Source organism: Zeugodacus cucurbitae, chromosome X (assembly GCF_028554725.1).
Source record: "Zeugodacus cucurbitae isolate PBARC_wt_2022May chromosome X, idZeuCucr1.2, whole genome shotgun sequence".
NCBI classification, from domain to species: domain Eukaryota; kingdom Metazoa; phylum Arthropoda; class Insecta; order Diptera; family Tephritidae; genus Zeugodacus; species Zeugodacus cucurbitae.
This window is the reverse complement of record NC_071672.1, coordinates 5,571,453-5,593,183: the sequence shown is the minus strand read 5'-3', so window position 1 is coordinate 5,593,183 and position 21,731 is coordinate 5,571,453.

The following is a 21,731-nucleotide window of genomic DNA, read 5'->3' as shown; positions in this document are numbered from 1 at the left end:
TTTCCGGTCTGTCGGTAGCCTGTTGTGAAAATAGACACAGTGAGCAGGTACGTGAGGGATTATACACATCGTGTGTATTCCCAAAAGTGTGAAAGGATAGCGGCTTAGGCCATTAACGTAGTGTGTATTAGTGAACGAAGTGTGGGATTTCCCAGCAGTGCGGGTATAGCGGCATCTGCCATTAACAAACCCTTGTGCAGTGCAGGTAGTGGAAGTGCGGTTTCTGTATTGTGCGTGAGTGTTGTGCAGCGGAAATGCCTCCACCACGGAGGAGAGGGGCAAAAGCCCCAGCGGAGAGCGAAGACTCCGGGCCTTCAATGGTCCAGGTGGAGTCATCGACGGACGAGGATGGAGTGGGGCAACCCTTACGGCCCCCACCCAAGAGGAAGGCGCGACTAGGTTCGCCACCACAGGCGAATTCAGGCGAGAGCGGATCAGATGGGGTACTCCAGAAGCTGGATACGGTTGCTACGAAAGCAGCCGTAGGAGTAAAGGTTGCGGCGAAGGAAGGAGCCAATGGAGGCAGGAAAGGTTGCCCGGACAACAAGGTAGGGGGCAACAAGGGGGGTAAAGGGGGTGCTATTGGGGGTGAGGGTCATGTTACGGCGATGAAAGCCGTAACAGCCCAGTTGAACGAGGTTGTGTTCGGGGCGAAAAGCCTCGAAGTCACAACGATGAAGGAACTCGTAGGGATCGCCTCTAAATATGAGGAGATCCTTATGAGTGTCCTGACGGAAAATGCTCATCTTCGTGGGCAAATTGAGGGCTTGAAGGGTGGTATTGGGACATCTTCTGTCCCTCGGAGCACAGCAGGGGCGGCTGCTGCTGCTCCCTCGGCGCCTGCCCCTCCAGCACCCGTGCTGGAGGCAATTAATAAGACAAGACAAAACAACTCAACACAACACATGACATGACATGACAAGACAAGACAAGACAGGACAAGACAAGACAAGACAACACAAGACAAGACAAGACAAGACAAGACAAGACAAGACAAGTCATGACAAGACATGACATGACATGACAAGACAGGACATGACAAGACAGGACATGACATGACAAGACAAGACAGGACAGGACAGGACATGACATGACATGACAAGACAAGACAGGACAGGACAGGGCAGGACAAGACAAGACAAGACAAGACAAGACAAGACAAGACAAGACAAGACAAGACAAGACAAGACAAGACAAGGCAAGACAAGACAAAACAAGACAAGACAAAACAACACAACACAACACATGACATGACATGACATGACAAGACAAAACAGGACAAGACAAGAGAAGACAAGACAAGACAAGACAAGACAATTGTGTTTGATTTTTTTTTTTAATTAATTAAGAAGACAAAACAAGACAAGACATGACATGACAAGACATGACAAGACAAGACAGGACAGGACAAGACAAGACAAGACAAGACAAGACAAGACAAGACAAGACAAGACAAGACAAGACAAGACAGGACAAGACAAGACAAGACAAGGCAAGACATGACATGACATGACAAGACAAAACAAGGCAATACAAAACTACACAACATACGACATGACATGACATGACAAGACAAAACAACACAACACAACACATGACATGACATGACATGACAAGACAAGACAAGACAGGACAAGACAAGACAAGACAAGACAAGACAACACAAGACAAGACAAGACAAGACAAGACATGACATGACATGACAAGACAAGACAGGACAGGACAGGACAAGACAAGACAAGGCAAGACAAGACAAAACAAGACAATACAAGACAAGACAAAACAGGACAAAACAAGAGAAGACAAGACAAGACAAGACAAGACAAGACAAGACAAGACAAGACAAGACAAGACAAGACAAGACAAGACAAGACAAGACAAGACAAGACAAGACAAGACAAGACAAGACAAGACAAGACAAGACAAGACAAGACAAGACAAGACAAGACAAGACAAGACAAGACAAGACAAGACAAGACAAGACAAGACAAGACAAGACAAGACAAGACAAGACAAGACAAGACAAGACAAGACAAGACAAGACAAGACAAGACAAGACAAGACAAGACAAGACAAGACAAGACAAGACAAGACAAGACAAGACAAGACAAGACAAGACAAGACAAGACAAAACAAGACAAGACAAGACAAGACAAGACAAGACAAAACAATTCAACACAACACATGACATGACATGACAGGACATGACAAGACAAAACAAGACAAGACAAGACAAGACAAGACAAGACAAGACAAGACAAGACAAGACAAGACAAGACAAGACAAGACAAGACAAGACAAGACAAGACAAGACAAGACAAGACAAGACAAGACAAGACAAGACAAGACAAGACAAGACAAGACAAGACAAGACAAGACAAGACAAGACAAGACAAGACAAGACAAGACAAGACAAGACAAGACAAGACAAGACAAGACAAGACAAGACAAGACAAGACAAGACAAGACAACACAAGACAAGACAAGACAAGACAAGACAAGACAGGACAAGACAAGACAAGACAAGACAAGACAAGACAAGACAAGACAAGATAAGACAACACAACACAACACAACACATGACATGACATGACATGACAAGACAAGACAAGACAGGACAGGACAGGACAGGACAAGACAAGACAAGACCAGACAAGACAAGACAAAACAAGGCAAGACAAGACAAGACAAGACAAGACAAGACAAGACAAGACCAAACAAGACAAGACAAGACAAAACAACTCAACACATGACATGACATGACAGGACATGACAAGACACGACAAGACAAGACAAGACAAGACAAGACAAGACAAGACAAGACAAGACAAGACAAGACAAGACAAGACAAGACAAGACAAGACAAGACAAGACAAGACAAGACAAGACAAGACAAGACAAGACAAGACAAGACAAGACAAGACAAGACAAGACAAGACAAGACAAGACAAGACAAGACAAGACAAGACATGACAAGACCAAACAAGATAAGACAAGACAAAACAACTCAACACAACACATGACATGACATGACAAGACAAGACAAGACAGGACAAGACAAGACAAGACAACACAAGACAAGACAAGACAAGACAAGACAAGACAAGACAAGTCATGACAAGACATGACATGACATGACAAGACAGGACATGACAAGACAGGACATGACATGACAAGACAAGACAGGACAGGACAGGACATGACATGACATGACAAGACAAGACAGGACAGGACAGGGCAGGACAAGACAAGACAAGACAAGACAAGACAAGACAAGACAAGACAAGACAAGACAAGACAAGACAAGACAAGACAAGACAAGACAAGGCATGACATGACATGACATGACAAGACAAGACAAGACAGGACAGGACAGGACAGGGCAGGACAAGACAAGACAAGGCAAGACAAAACAAGACAAGACAAAACAACACAAAACAACACATGACATGACATGACACGACAAGACAAGACAGGACAAGACAAGACAAGACAAGACAACACAAGACAAGACAACACAAGACAAGACAAGACAAGACAAGACAAGACAAGACAAGACAAGACAAGACAAGACAAGACAAGACAAGACAAGACAAGACAAGACAAGACAAGACAAGACAAGACAAGACAAGACAAGACAAGACAAGACAAGACAAGACAAGACAAGACAAGACAAGACAAGACAAGACAAGACAAGACAAGACAAGACAAGACAAGACAAGACAAGACAAGACAAGACAGGACAAGACAAGACAAGACAAGACAAGACAACACAAGACAAGACAACACAAGACAAGACAAGACAAGACAAGACAAGACAAGACAAGACAAGACAAGACAAGACAAGACAAGACAAGACAAGACAAGACAAGACAAGACAAGACAAGACAAGACAAGACAAGACAAGACAAGACAAGACAAGACAAGACAAGACAAGACAAGACAAGACAAGACAAGACAAGACAAGACAAGACAAGACAAGACAAGACAAGACAAGACAAGACAAGACAAGACAAGACAAGACATGACATGACATGACATGACAAGACAAGACAGGACAGGACAGGACAGGGCAGGACAAGACAAGACAAGGCAAGACAAAACAAGACAAGACAAAACAACACAACACAACACATGACATGACATGACATGACAAGACAAGACAGGACAAGACAAGACAAGACAAGACAACACAAGACAAGACAACACAAGACAAGACAAGACAAGACAAGACAAGACAAGACAAAACAAAACAAGACAAGACAAAACAATACAACACATGACATGACATGACAAGACAAGACAGGACAGGACAAGACAAGACAAGACCAGACAAGACAAGACAAAACAAGACAAGACAAGACAAGACAAAACAACTCAACACAACACATGACATGACATGACAGGACATGACAAGACAAGACAAGACAAGACAAGACAAGACAAGACAAGACAAGACAAGACAGGACAGGACAAGACAAGACAAGACAAGACAAGACAAGACAAGACATGACAAGACAAGACAAGACACGACAAGACAAGACAAGACAAGACAAGACAAGACAAGAAAAGACAAGACAAAGCAAGACAAGCCAAGACAAGACAAGACAAGACAAGACAAGACAAGACAGGACAAGACAAGACAAAGCAAGACAAGCCAAGACAAGACAAGACAAGACAAGACAAGACAGGACAAGACAAGACAAGACAAGGCAAGACAAGACAAAACAAGACAAGACAAAACAACACAACACAACACATGACATGACATGACATGACAAGACAAAACAGGACAAGACAAGAGAAGACAAGACAAGACAAGACAAGACAATTGTGTTTGATTTTTTTTTTTTAATTAATTAAGAAGACAAAACAAGACAAGACATGACATGACAAGACATGACAAGACAAGACAGGACAGGACAAGACAAGACAAGACAAGACAAGACAAGACAAGACAAGACAAGACAAGACAAGACAAGACAAGACAGGACAAGACAAGACAAGACAAGGCAAGACATGACATGACATGACAAGACAAAACAAGGCAATACAAAACTACACAACATACGACATGACATGACATGACAAGACAAAACAACACAACACAACACATGACATGACATGACATGACAAGACAAGACAAGACAGGACAAGACAAGACAAGACAAGACAAGACAACACAAGACAAGACAAGACAAGACAAGACATGACATGACATGACAAGACAAGACAGGACAGGACAGGACAAGACAAGACAAGGCAAGACAAGACAAAACAAGACAAGACAAGACAAGACAAAACAGGACAAAACAAGAGAAGACAAGACAAGACAAGACAAGACAAGACAAGACAAGACAAGACAAGACAAGACAAGACAAGACAAGACAAGACAAGACAAGACAAGACAAGACAAGACAAGACAAGACAAGACAAGACAAGACAAGACAAGACAAGACAAGACAAGACAAGACAAGACAAGACAAGACAAGACAAGACAAGACAAGACAAGACAAGACAAGACAAGACAAGACAAGACAAGACAAGACAAGACAAGACAAGACACAAGACAAGACAAGACAAGACAGACAAGACAAGACAAGACAAGACAAGACAAGACAAGACAAGACAAGACAAGACAAAGACAAGACAAGACAAGACAAGACAAGACAAGACAAGACAAGACAAGACAAGACAAGACAAGACAAGACAAGACAAGACAAGACAAGACAAGACAAGACAAGACAAGACAAGACAAGACAAGACAAGACAAGACAAGACAAGACAAGACAAGACAAGACAAGACAAGACAAGACAAGACAAGACAAGACAAGACAAGACAAGACAAGACAAGACAAGACAAGACAAGACAAGACAAGACAAGACAAGACAAGACAAGACAAGACAAGACAAGACAAGACAAGACAAGACAAGACAAGACAAGACAAGACAAGACAAGACAAGACAAGACAAGACAAGACAAGACAAGACAAGACAAGACAAGACAAGACAAGACAAGACAAGACAAGACAAGACAAGACAAGACAAGACAAGACAAGACAAAACAAGACAAGACAACACATGACATGACATGACATGACAAGACAAGACAGGACAAGACAAGACAAGACAAGAAGACATGACAAGACATGACAAGACAAGACAAGACAAGACAAGACAAGACAAGACAAGACAAGACAAGACAAGACAAGACAAGACAAGACAAGACAAGACAAGACAAGACAAGACAAGACAAGACAAGACAAGACAAAACAAGACAAGACAACACATGACATGACATGACATGACAAGACAAGACAGGACAAGACAAGACAAGACAAGACAACACAAGACAAGACAAGACAAGACAGGACAAGACAAGACAAGACAAGACAAGACAAGACAAGACAAGACAAGACAAGACAAGACAAGACAAGACAAGACAAGACAAGACAAGACAAGACAAGACAAGACAAGACAAGACAAGACAAGATAAGACATGATAAGACATGAAAAGACAAAATAAGACAAGACAAAACAGCACAACACACGACATGACATGTCAAGACAAGACAAGACAAGACAAGACAAGACAAGACAAGACAAGACAAGACATGACATGACATGACAAGACAAGACAAGACAGGACAAGACAGGACAAGACAAGACAAGACAACACAAGACAAGACAAGACAAGACAAGACAAGACAAGATAAGACATGACAAGACAAAACAAGGCAAGACAAAACTACACAACATACGACATGACATGACATGACAAGACAAAACAACACAACACAACACATGACATAACATGACATGACAAGACAAGACAAGACAGGACAAGACAAGACAAGACAAGACAACACAACACAAGACAAGACAAGACAAGACAAGACATGACAAGACAAGACAAGACAAGACATGACATGACATGACATGACATGACATGACAAGACAAGACAGGACAGGACAAGACAAGACAAGGCAAGACAAGACAAAACAAGACAAGACAAAACAACACAACACAACACATGACATGACATGACATGACAAGACAAAACAGGACAAAACAAGAGAAGACAAGACAAGACAAGACAAGACAATTGTGTTTGATTTTTTTTTAAATTAATTAAGAAGACAAAACAAGACAAGACATGACATGACAAGACATGACAAGACAAAACAAGACAAGCCTAGACAAGACAAGACAAGAAAAGACTAGACAAGACAAGACAAGACAAGACAAAACAACACAGCACAACACAACACATGACATGACATGACATGACATGACAAGACAAGACAGGAAAGGGCAAGACAAGACAAGACCAGACAAGACAAGACAAAACAAGACAAGACAAGACAAGACAAGACAAGACAAGACAAGACAAGACAAGACAAGACAAGACAAGACAAGACAAACAATTCAACACAACACATGACATGACATGACAGGACATGACAAGACAAGACAAGACAAGACAAGACAAGACAAGACAAGACAAGACAAGACAAGACAAGACAAGACAAGACAAGACAAGACAAGACAAGACAAGACAAGACAAGACAAGACAAGACAAGACAAGACAAGACAAGACAAGACAAGACAAGACAAGACAAGACAAGACAAGACAAGACAAGACAAGACAAGACAAGACAAGACAAGACAAGACAAGACAAGACAAGACAAGACAAGACAAGACAAGACAAGACAAGACAAGACAAGACAAGACAAGACAAGACAAGACAAGACAAGACAAGACAAGACAAGACAAGACAAGACAAGACAAGACAAGACAAGATAAGATAAGACAACACAACACAACACATGACATGACATGACATGACATGACAAGACAAGACAGGACAGGACAGGACAAGACAAGACAAGACCAGACAAGACAAGACAAAACAAGACAAGACAAGACAAGACAAGACAAGACAAGACCAAACAAGACAAGACAAGACAAAACAACTCAACACATGACATGACAGGACAGGACATGACAAGACACGACAAGACAAGACAAGACAAGACAAGACAAGACAAGACAAAACAACTCAACACAACACATGACATGACATGACATGACATGACAAGACAGGACATGACATGACATGACATGACAAGACAAGACAGGACAGGACAGGGCAGGACAAGACAAGACAAGACAAGACAAGACAAGACAAGACAAGACAAGACAAGACAAGACAAGACAAGACAAGACAAGACAAGACAAGACAAGACAAGACAAAACAACACAACACAACACAACACATGACATGACATGACATGACAAGACAAGACAGGACAAGACAAGACAAGACAAGACAACACAAGACAAGACAAGACAACACAAGACAAGACAAGACAAGACAAGACAAGACAAGACAAGACAAGACAAGAAAAGACAAGACAAGACAAGACAAGACAAGACAAGACAAGACAAGACAAGACAAGACAGGACAAGACAAGACAAGACAAGACAAGACAACACAAGACAAGACAACACAAGACAAGACAAGACAAGACAAGACAAGACAAGACAAGACAAGACAAGACAAGACAAGACAAGACAAGACAAGACAAGACAAGACAAGACAAGACAAGACAAGACAAGACAAGACAAGACAAGACAAGACAAGACAAGACAAGACAAGACAAGTCAAGACAAGACAAGACAAGACAAGACAAGACAAGACAAGACAAGACAAGACATGACATGACATGACATGACAAGACAAGACAGGACAGGACAGGACAGGGCAGGACAAGACAAGACAAGGCAAGACAAAACAAGACAAGACAAAACAACACAACACAACACATGACATGACATGACATGACAAGACCAGACAGGACAAGACAAGACAAGACAAGACAACACAAGACAAGACAACACAAGACAGATAAGACAAGACAAGACAAGACAAGCCAAGACAAGACAAGACAAGACAGGACAAGACAAGACAAGACAAGGCAAGACAAGACAAAACAAGACAAGACAAAACAACACAACACAACACATGACATGACATGACATGACAAGACAAAACAGGACAAGACAAGAGAAGACAAGACAAGACAAGACAAGACAATTGTGTTTGATTTTTTTTTTTTTAAATAATTAAGAAGACAAAACAAGACAAGACATGACATGACAAGACATGACAAGACAAGACAGGACAGGACAAGACAAGACAAGACAAGACAAGACAAGACAAGGCAAGACAAGACAAGACAAGCTAAGACAAGACAAGACAAGACAGGACAAGACAAGACAAGACAAGGCAAGACATGACATGACATGACAAGACAAGACAGGACAAGACAAGACAAGACAAGACAAGACAAGACAAGACAAGACAAGACAGGACAAGATAAGACAAGACAAGGCAAGACATGACATGACATGACAAGACAAGACAAGACAAGGCATGACATGACATGACATGACAAGACAAGACAGGACAGGACAGGACAGGACAGGACAGGGCAGGACAGGACAAGACAAGACAAGGCAAGACAAAACGAGACAAGACAAAACAACACAACACAACACATGACATAACATGACATCACAAGACAAGACAAGACAAGACAAGACAAGACAAGACAACACAAGACAAGACAACACAAGACAAGACAAGACAAGACAAGACAAGACAAGACAAGACAAGACAAGACAAGACAAGACAAGACAAGACAAGACAAGACAAGACAAGACAAGACAAGACAAGACAAGACAAGACAAGACAAGACAAGACAAGACAAGACAAGACAAGACAAGACAAGACAAGACAACACAACACAACACATGACATGACATGACATGACATGACAAAACAGGACAAGACAAGAGAAGACAAGACAAGACAAGACAAGACAATTGTGTTTGATTTTTTTTTTAATTAATTAAGAAGACAAAACAAGACAAGACATGACATGACAAGACATGACAAGACAAAACTAGACAAGACAAGACAAGACAAGACAAGACAAGACAAGACAAAACAACACAACACAACACATGACATGACAAGACAAGACAGGAAAGGACAAGACAAGACAAGACAAGAAAAGACAAGACAAGACAAAACAACACAACACAACACATGACATGACATGACATGACATGACAAGACAAGACAGGAAAGGACAAGACAAGACAAGACCAGACAAGACAAGACAAAACAAGACAAGACAAGACAAGACAAGATAAGACAAGACAAGACAAGACAAAACAACACAACACAACACATGACATGACATGAGAGGACATGACAAGACAAGACAGGACAAGACAAGACAAGACAACACAAGACAAGACAAGACAAGACAAGACAACACAACACATGACATGACATGACATGACAAGACAAGACAAGACAGGACAAGACAAGACAAGACAACACAAGACAAGACAAGACAAGACAAGACAAGACAAGACAAGACAAGACAAGACAAGACAAGACAAGACAAGACAAGACAAGACAAGACAAGACAAGACAAGACAAGACAAGACAAGACAAGACAAGACAAGACAAGACAAGACAAGACAAGACAAGACAAGACAAGACAAGACAAGACAAGACAAGACAAGACAAGACAAGACAAGACAAGACAAGACAAGACAAGACAAGACAAGACAAGACAAGACAAGACAAGACAAGACAAGACAAGACAAGACAAGACAAGACAAGACAAGACAAGACAAGACAAGACAAGACAAGACAAGACAAGACAAGACAAGACAAGACAAGACAAGACAAGACAAGACAAGACAAGACAAGACAAGACAAGACAAGACAAGACAAGACAAGACAAGACAAGACAAGACAAGACAAGACAAGACAAGACAAGACAAGACAAGACAAGACAAGACAAGACAAGACAAGACAAGACAAGACAAGACAAGACAAGACAAGACAAGACAAGACAAGACAAGACAAGACAAGACAAGACAAGACAAGACAAGACAAGACAAGACAAGACAAGACAAGACAAGACAAGACAAGACAAGACAAGACAAGACAAGACAAGACAAGACAAGACAAGACAAAACAAGACAAGACAAGACATGACATGACAAGACAAGACAGGACAGGACAGGACAGGGCAGGACAAGACAAGGCAAGACGAAACAAGACAAGACAAAACAACACAACACAACACAACACATGATATGACATGACATGACAAGACAAGACAAGACAAGACAAGACAAGACAAAACAACACAACACACGACATGACAAGACAAGACAAGACAAAACAACACAACACCGACATGACATTACATGACAAGACAAGACAAGACAAGACAAGACAAGACAAGACAAGACAAGACAAGACAAGACAAGACAAGACAAGACAAGACAAGACAAGACAAGACAAAACAAGACAAGACAAGACATGACATGACAAGACAAGACAGGACAGGACAGGACAGGGCAGGACAAGACAAGGCAAGACAAATAAGACAAGACAAAACAACACAACACAACACATGACATGACATGACACGACAAGACAAGACAGGACAAGACAAGACAAGACAAGACAAGACAACACAAGACAAGACAACACAAGACAAGACAAGACAAGACAAGACAAGACAAGACAAGACAATACAAGACAAGACAAGACAAGACAAGACAAGACAAGACAAGACAAGACAAGACAAGACAAGACAAAACAAAACAAGACAAGACAAAACAATACAACACATGACATGACATGACATGACAAGACAAGACAGGACAGGACAAGACAAGACAAGACCAGACAAGACAAGACAAAACAAGACAAGACAAGACAAAACAACTCAACACAACACATGACATGACAGGACAGGACATGACAAGACAAGACAAGACAAGACAAGACAAGACAAGACAAGACAGGACAGGACAGGACAAGACAAGACAAGACAAGACAAGACAAGACATGACAAGACAAGACAAGACAAGACAAAACAACTCAACACAACACATGACATGACAGGACAGGACAAGACAAGACAAGACAAGACAAGACAAGACATGACAAGACAAGGCAAGACAAGACAAAACAAGACAAGACAAACCAACACAACACAACACATGACATGACATGACATGACAAGACAAAACAGGACAAGACAAGAGAAGACAAGACAAGACAAGACAAGACAATTGTGTTTGATTTTTTTTTTTTAATTAATTAAGAAGACAAAACAAGACAAGACATGACATGACAAGACATGACAAGACAAGACAGGACAGGACAAGGCAAGACAAGACCAGACAAGACAAGACAAAACAAGACAACACATGACATGACATGACAAGACAAGACAGGACAGGACAAGACAAGACAAGACCAGACAAGACAAGACAAAACAAGACAAGACAAGACAAAACAACTCAACACAACACATGACATGACAAGACAAGACAAGACAAGACAAGACAAGACAAGACAGGACAGGACAAGACAAGACAAGACAAGACAGGACAGGACAAGACAAGACAAGACAAGACAAGACAAGACATGACATGACAAGACAAGACAAGACAAGACAAGAAAAGACAAGACAAGACAAAGCAAGACAAGCCAAGACAAGACAAGACAAGACAAGACAAGACAAGACAGTTCAAGACAAGACAAAGCAAGACAAGCCAAGACAAGACAAGACAAGACAAGACAAGACAAGACAAGACAAAACAAGACAAGACAAGACAAAACAACACAGCACAACACATGACATGACATGACAGGACATGACAATACAAGACAAGACAAGACAAGACAAGACAAGACAAGACAAGACAAGACAAGACAAGACAAGACAAGACAAGACAAGACAAGACAATATAAGACATGATAAGACATGACAAGACAAAATAAGACAAGACAAAACAACACAACACACGACATGGCATGTCAAGACAAGACAAGACAAGACAAGACAAAACAACACAACACAACACATGACATGACATGACAAGACAAGACAGGACAAGACAAGACAAGACAACACAAGACAAGACAAGACAAGACAAGACAAGACAAGACAAGACAAAATAAGACATGACAAGACAAAACAAGGCAAGACAAAACTACACAACATACGACATGACATGACATGACAAGACAAGACAAGACAAGACAAGACACGACAGGACAGGACAAGACAAGACAAGACAAGACAAAACAACACAACACAACACATGACATGACATGACATGACAAGACAAGACAGGACAAGACAAGACAAGACAAGACAAGACAAGACAAGACAACACAAGACAAGACAAGACAAGACCAGACATGACAAGACAAGACAAGACAAGACGTGACATGACATGACATGACATGACAAGACAAGACAGGACAGGACAGGACAAGACAAGACAAGGCAAGACAAGACCAAACAAGACAAGACAAAACAACACAACACAACACATGACATGACATGACAAGACAAAACAGGACAAAACAAGAGAAGACAAGACAAAACAAGACAAGACAATTATGTTTGATTTTTTTTTTAATTAATTACGAAGACAAAACAAGACAAGACATGACATGACAAGACATGACAAGACAAAACAAGACAAGACTAGACAAGACAAGACAAGAAAAGACAAGACAAGACAAGACAAGACAAGACAAAACAACACAACACAACACAACACATGACATGACATGACATGACATGACAAGACAAGACAGGAAAGGACAAGACAAGACAAGCCCAGACAAGACAAGACAAAACAAGACAAGGCATGACATGACATGACAAGACAAGACAGGACAGGACAGGACAGGACAGGGCAGGACAAGACAAGACAAGGCAAGACAAAACAAGACAAGACAAAACAACACAACACAACACATGACATGACAAGACAGGACAAGACAGGACAAGACAAGACAAGACAAGACAAGACAAGACAAGACAACACAAGACAAGACAACACAAGACAAGACAAGACAAGACAAGACAAGACAAGACAAGACAAGACAAGACAAGGCAAGACAAGACAAGACAAGACAAGACAAGACAAGACAAGACAAGACAAGACAAGACAAGACAAGACAAGACAAGACAAGACAAGACAAGACAAGACAAGACAAGACAAGACAAGACAAGACAAGACAAGACAAGACAAGACAAGACAAGACAAGACAAGACAAGACAAGACAAGACAAGACAAGACAAGACAAGACAAGACAAGACAAGACAAGACAAGACAAGACAAGACAAGACAAGACAAGACAAGACAAGACAAGACAAGACAAGACAAGACAAGACAAGACAAGACAAGACAAGACAAGACAAGACAAGACAAGACAAGACAAGACAAGACAAGACAAGACAAGACAAGACAAGACAAGACAAGACAAGACAAGACAAGACAAGACAAGACAAGACAAGACAAGACAAAACAAAACAAGACAAGACAAGACAAAACAATACAACACATGACATGACATGACAAGACAAGACAGGACAGGACAAGACAAGACAAGACCAGACAAGACAAGACAAAACAATACAAGACAAGACAAAACAACTCAACACAACACATGACATGACATGACAGGAAATGACAAGACAAGACAAGACAAGACAAGACAAGACAAGACAAGACAAGACAAGACAAGACAAGACAAGACAAGACAGGACAGGACAAGACAAGACAAGACAAGACAAGACAAGACAAGACATGACAAGACAAGACAAGACAAGACAAGACAAGACAAGACAAGACAAGACAAAGCAAGACAAGCCAAGACAAGACAAGACAAGACAAGACAGGACAAGACAAGACAAGACAAAGCAAGACAAGCCAAGACAAGACAAGACAAGACAAGACAAGACAGGACAAGACAAGACAAGACAAGGCAAGACAAGACAAAACAAGACAAGACAAAACAACACAACACAACACATGACTTGACATGACATGACAAGACAAAACAGGACAAGACAAGAGAAGACAAGACAAGACAAGACAAGACAAGACAATTGTGTTTGATTTTTTTTTTTTTTAATTAATTACGAAGACAAAACAAGATAAGACATGACATGACAAGACATGACAAGACAAGACAGGACAGGACAAGACAAGACAAGACCAGACAAGACAAGACAAAACAAGACAACACATGACATGACATGACAAGACACGACAGGACAGGACAAGACAAGACAAGACCAGACAAGACAAGACAAAACAAGACAAGACAAGACAAAACAACTCAACACAACACATGACATGACATGACAGGACATGACAAGACAAGACAAGACAAGACAAGACAAGACAAGACAAGACAAGACAAGACAAGACAGGACAGGACAAGACAAGACAAGACAAGACAAGACAAGACATGACAAGACAAGACAAGACAAGACAAGACAAGACAAGAAAAGACAAGACAAGACAAAGCAAGACAAGCCAAGACAAGACAAGACAAGACAAGACAGGACAAGACAAGACAAAGCAAGACAAGCCAAGACAAGACAAGACAAGACAAGACAAGACAAGACAAGACAAGACAAGACAAGACAAGACAAGACAAGACAAGACAAGACAAAACAAGACAAGACAAGACAAAACAACACAGCACAACACATGACATGACATGACAGGACATGACAATACAAGACAAGACAAGACAAGACAAGACAAGACAAGACAAGACAAGACAAGACAAGACAAGACAAGACAAGACAAGACAAGACAAGACAAGACAAGACAAAACAAAACAAGACAAGACAAGACAAAACAATACAACACATGACATGACATGACAAGACAAGACAGGACAGGACAAGACAAGACAAGACCAGACAAGACAAGACAAAACAATACAAGACAAGACAAAACAACACAGCACAACACATGACATGACATGACAGGACATGACAACACAAGACAAGACAAGACAAGACCAGACATGACAAGACAAGACAAGACAAGACGTGACATGACATGACATGACATGACAAGACAAGACAGGACAGGACAGGACAAGACAAGACAAGGCAAGACAAGACCAAACAAGACAAGACAAAACAACACAACACAACACATGATATGACATGACAAGACAAAACAGGACAAAACAAGAGAAGACAAGACAAAACAAGACAAGACAATTATGTTTGATTTTTTTTTTAATTAATTACGAAGACAAAACAAGACAAGACATGACATGACAAGACATGACAAGACAAAACAAGACAAGACTAGACAAGACAAGACAAGATAAGACAAGACAAGACAAGACAAGACAAGACAAAACAACACAACACAACACAACACAACACATGACATGACATGACATGACATGACAAGACAAGACAGGAAAGGACAAGACAAGACAAGCCCAGACAAGACAAGACAAAACAAGACAAGGCATGACATGACATGACATGACAAGACAAGACAGGACAGGACAGGACAGGACAGGGCAGGACAAGACAAGACAAGGCAAGACAAAACAAGACAAGACAAAACAACACAACACAACACATGACATGACATGACATGACAAGACAGGACAAGACAAGACAAGACAAGACAAGACAACACAAGACAAGACAACACAAGACAAGACAAGACAAGACAAGACAAGACAAGACAAGACAAGACAAGACAAGGCAAGACAAGACAAGACAAGACAAGACAAGACAAGACAAGACAAGACAAGACAAGACAAGACAAAACAAGACAAGACAAGACAAAACAACACAGCACAACACATGACATGACATGACAGGACATGACAATACAAGACAAGACAAGACAAGACAAGACAAGACAAGACAAGACAAGACAAGACAAGACAAGACAAAACAAAACAAGACAAGACAAGACAAAACAATACAACACATGACATGACATGACAAGACAAGACAGGACAGGACAAGACAAGACAAGACCAGACAAGACAAGACAAAACAATACAAGACAAGACAAAACAACACAGCACAACACATGACATGACATGACAGGACATGACAACACAAGACAAGACAAGACAAGACAAGACAAGACAAGACAAGACAAGACAAGACAAGACAAGACAAGACAAGACAAGACAAGACAAAACAAAACAAGACAAGACAAGACAAAACAATACAACACATGACATGACATGACAAGACAAGACAGGACAGGACAAGACAAGACAAGACCAGACAAGACAAGACAAGACAAAACAAGACAAGACAAAACAACACAACACAACACATGACATGACATGACATGACAAGACAGGACAAGACAAGACAAGACAAGACAAGACAAGACAAGACAACACAAGACAAGACAACACAAGACAAGACAAGACAAGACAAGACAAGACAAGACAAGACAAGACAAGGCAAGACAAGACAAGACAAGACAAGACAAGACAAGACAAGACAAGACAAGACAAGACAAGACAAGACAAGACAAGACAAGACAAGACAAAACAAGACAAGACAAGACAAAACAACACAGCACAACACATGACATGACATGACAGGACATGACAATACAAGACAAGACAAGACAAGACAAGACAAGACAAGACAAGACAAGACAAGACAAGACAAGACAAGACAAGACAAGACAAGACAAAACAAAACAAGACAAGACAAGACAAAACAATACAACACATGACATGACATGACAAGACAAGACAGGACAGGACAAGACAAGACAAGACCAGACAAGACAAGACAAAACAATACAAGACAAGACAAAACAACACAGCACAACACATGACATGACAGGACATGACAACACAAGACAAGACAAGACAAGACCAGACATGACAAGACAAGACAAGACAAGACGTGACATGACATGACATGACAAGACCAGACAAGACAAGACAAAACAAGACAACACATGACATGACATGACAAGACACGACAGGACAGGACAAGACAAGACAAGACCAGACAAGACAAGACAAAACAAGACAAGACAAGACAAAACAACTCAACACAACACATGACATGACATGACAGGACATGACAAGACAAGACAAGACAAGACAAGACAAGACAAGACAAGACAAGACAAGACAAGACAAGACAAGACAGGACAGGACAAGACAAGACAAGACAAGACAAGACAAGACATGACAAGACAAGACAAGACAAGACAAGACAAGACAAGACAAGACAAGAAAAGACAAGACAAGACAAAGCAAGACAAGCCAAGACAAGACAAGACAAGACAAGACAGGACAAGACAAGACAAAGCAAGACAAGCCAAGACAAGACAAGACAAGACAAGACAAGACAAGACAAGACAAGACAAGACAAGACAAGACAAGACAAGACAAGACAAGACAAGACAAAACAAGACAAGACAAAACAACACAGCACAACACATGACATGACATGACATGACATGACAAGACAAGACAGGAAAGGACAAGACAAGACAAGCCCAGACAAGACAAGACAAAACAAGACAAGGCATGACATGACATGACATGACAAGACAAGACAGGACAGGACAGGACAGGACAGGGCAGGACAAGACAAGACAAGGCAAGACAAAACAAGACAAGACAAAACAACACAACACAACACATGACATGACATGACATGACAAGACAGGACAAGACAAGATAAGACAAGACAAGACAAGACAACACAAGACAAGACAACACAAGACAAGACAAGACAAGACAAGACAAGACAAGACAAGACAAGACAAGACAAGACAAGGCAAGACAAGACAAGACAAGACAAGACAAGACAAGACAAGACAAGACAAGACAAGACAAGACTAGACAAGACAAGACAAGACAAGACAAGACAAGACAAGACAAGACAAGACAAGACAAGACAAGACAAGACAAGACAAGACAAGACAAGACAAGACAAGACAAGACAAGACAAGACAAGACAAGACAAGACAAGACAAGACAAGACAAGACAAGACAAGACAAGACAAGACAAGACAAGACAAGACAAGACAAGACAAGACAAGACAAGACAAGACAAGACAAGACAAGACAAGACAAGACAAGACAAGACAAGACAAGACAAGACAAGACATGACAAGACAAGACAAGACAAGACAAGACAAGAAAAGACAAGACAAGACAAGACAAAACAAGACAAGACAAGACAAGAAAAGACAAGACAAGACAAGACAAGACAAGACAAGAAAAGACAAGACAAGACAAGACAAGACAAGACAAGAAAAGACAAGACAAGACAACACAAGACAAGACAAGACAAGACAAGACAAGACAAGACAACACAACACAACACATGACATGACATGACATGACAAGACAAAACAGGACGAGACAAGAGAAGACAAGACAAGACAAGACAAGACAATTGTGTTTGATTTTTTTTTTTTAATTAATTAAGAAGACAAAACAAGACAAGACATGACATGACAAGACATGACAAGACAAAACTAGACAAGACAAGACAAGACAAGACAAGACAAGACAAGACAAGACAAGACAAGAAAAGACAAGACAAGACAAGACAAGACAAAACAACACAACACATGACATGACATGACATGACATGACAAGACAAGACAGGAAAGGACAAGACAAGACAAGACAAGAAAAGACAAGACAAGACAAAACAACACAACACAACACATGACATGACATGACATGACATGACAAGACAAGACAGGAAAGGACAAGACAAGACAAGACCAGACAAGACAAGACAAAACAAGACAAGACAAGACAAGACAAGATAAGACAAGACAAGACAAGACAAAACAAGACAAGACAAGACAAAACAACACAACACAACACATGACATGACATGAGAGGACAAGACAAGACAGGACAAGACAAGACAACACAAGACAAGACAAGACAAGACAACACAACACAACACATGACATGACATGACATGACAAGCCAAGACAAGACAGGACGAGACAAGACAAGACAACACAAGACAAGACAAGACACGACAAGACAAGACAAGACAAGACAAGACAAGACAAGACAAGACAAGACAAGACAAGACAAGACAAGACAAGACAAGACAAGACAAGACAAGACAAGACAAGACAAGACAAGACAAGACAAGACAAGACAAGACAAGACAAGACAAGACAAGACAAGACAAGACAAGACAAGACAAGACAAGACAAGACAAGACAAGACAAGACAAGACAAGACAAGACAAGACAAGACAAGACAAGACAAGACAAGACAAGACAAGACAAGACAAGACAAAACAAGACAAGACAAGACATGACATGACATGACATGACAAGACAAGACAGGACAGGACAGGACAGGGCAGGACAAGACAAGACAAGGCAAGACAAGACAAGACAAGACAAGACAAGACAAGACAAGACAAGACAAGACAAGACAAGACAAGACAAGACAAGACAAGACAAGACAAGACAAGACAAGACAGGACAGGACAAGACAAGACAAGACAAGACAAGACAAGACATGACAAGACAAGACAAGACAAGACAAGACAAGACAAGACAAGACAAGACAAGAAAAGACAAGACAAGACAAAGCAAGACAAGCCAAGACAAGACAAGACAAGACAAGACAGGACAAGACAAGACAAGACAAAGCAAGACAAGCCAAGACAAGACAAGACAAGACAAGACAAGACAGGACAAGACAAGACAAGACAAGGCAAGACAAGACAAAACAAGACAAGACAAAACAACACAACACAACACATGACATGACATGACATGACAAGACAAAACAGGACAAGACAAGAGAAGAGAAGACAAGACAAGACAAGACAATTGTGTTTGATTTTTTTTTTTTTTAATTAATTACGAAGACAAAACAAGATAAGACATGACATGACAAGACAAGACAGGACAGGACAAGACAAGGCAAGACCAGACAAGACAAGACAAAACAAGACAACACATGACATGACATGACAAGACACGACAGGACAGGACAAGACAAGACAAGACCAGACAAGACAAGACAAAACAAGACAAGACAAGACAAAACAACTCAACACAACACATGACATGACATGACAGGACAAGACAAGACAAGACAAGACAAGACAAGACAAGACAAGACAAGACAAGACAAGACAAGACAAGACAGGACAGGACAAGACAAGACAAGACAAGACAAGACAAGACATGACAAGACAAGACAAGACAAGACAAGACAAGACAAGACATGACAAGACAAGACAAGACAAGACAAGACAAGACAAGAAAAGACAAGACAAGACAAAGCAAGACAAGCCAAGACAAGACAAGACAAGACAAGACAAGACAGGACAAGACAAGACAAAGCAAGACAAGCCAAGACAAGACAAGACAAGACAAGACAAGACAAGACAAGACAAGACAAGACAAGACAAGACAAGACAAGACAAGACAAGACAAGACAAGACAACACAGCACAACACATGACATGACATGACAGGACATGACAATACAAGACAAGACAAGACAAGACAAGACAAGACAAGACAAGACAAGACAAGACAAGACAAGACAAGACAAGACAATATAAGACATGATAAGACATGACAAGACAAAATAAGACAAGACAAAACAACACAACACACGACATGACATGTCAAGACAAGACAAGACAAGACAAGACAAGACAAGACAAGACAAGACAAGACAAGACAAGACAAGACAAGACAAGACAAAACAACACAACACAACACATGACATGACATGACAAGACAAGACAGGACAAGACAAGACAAGACAACA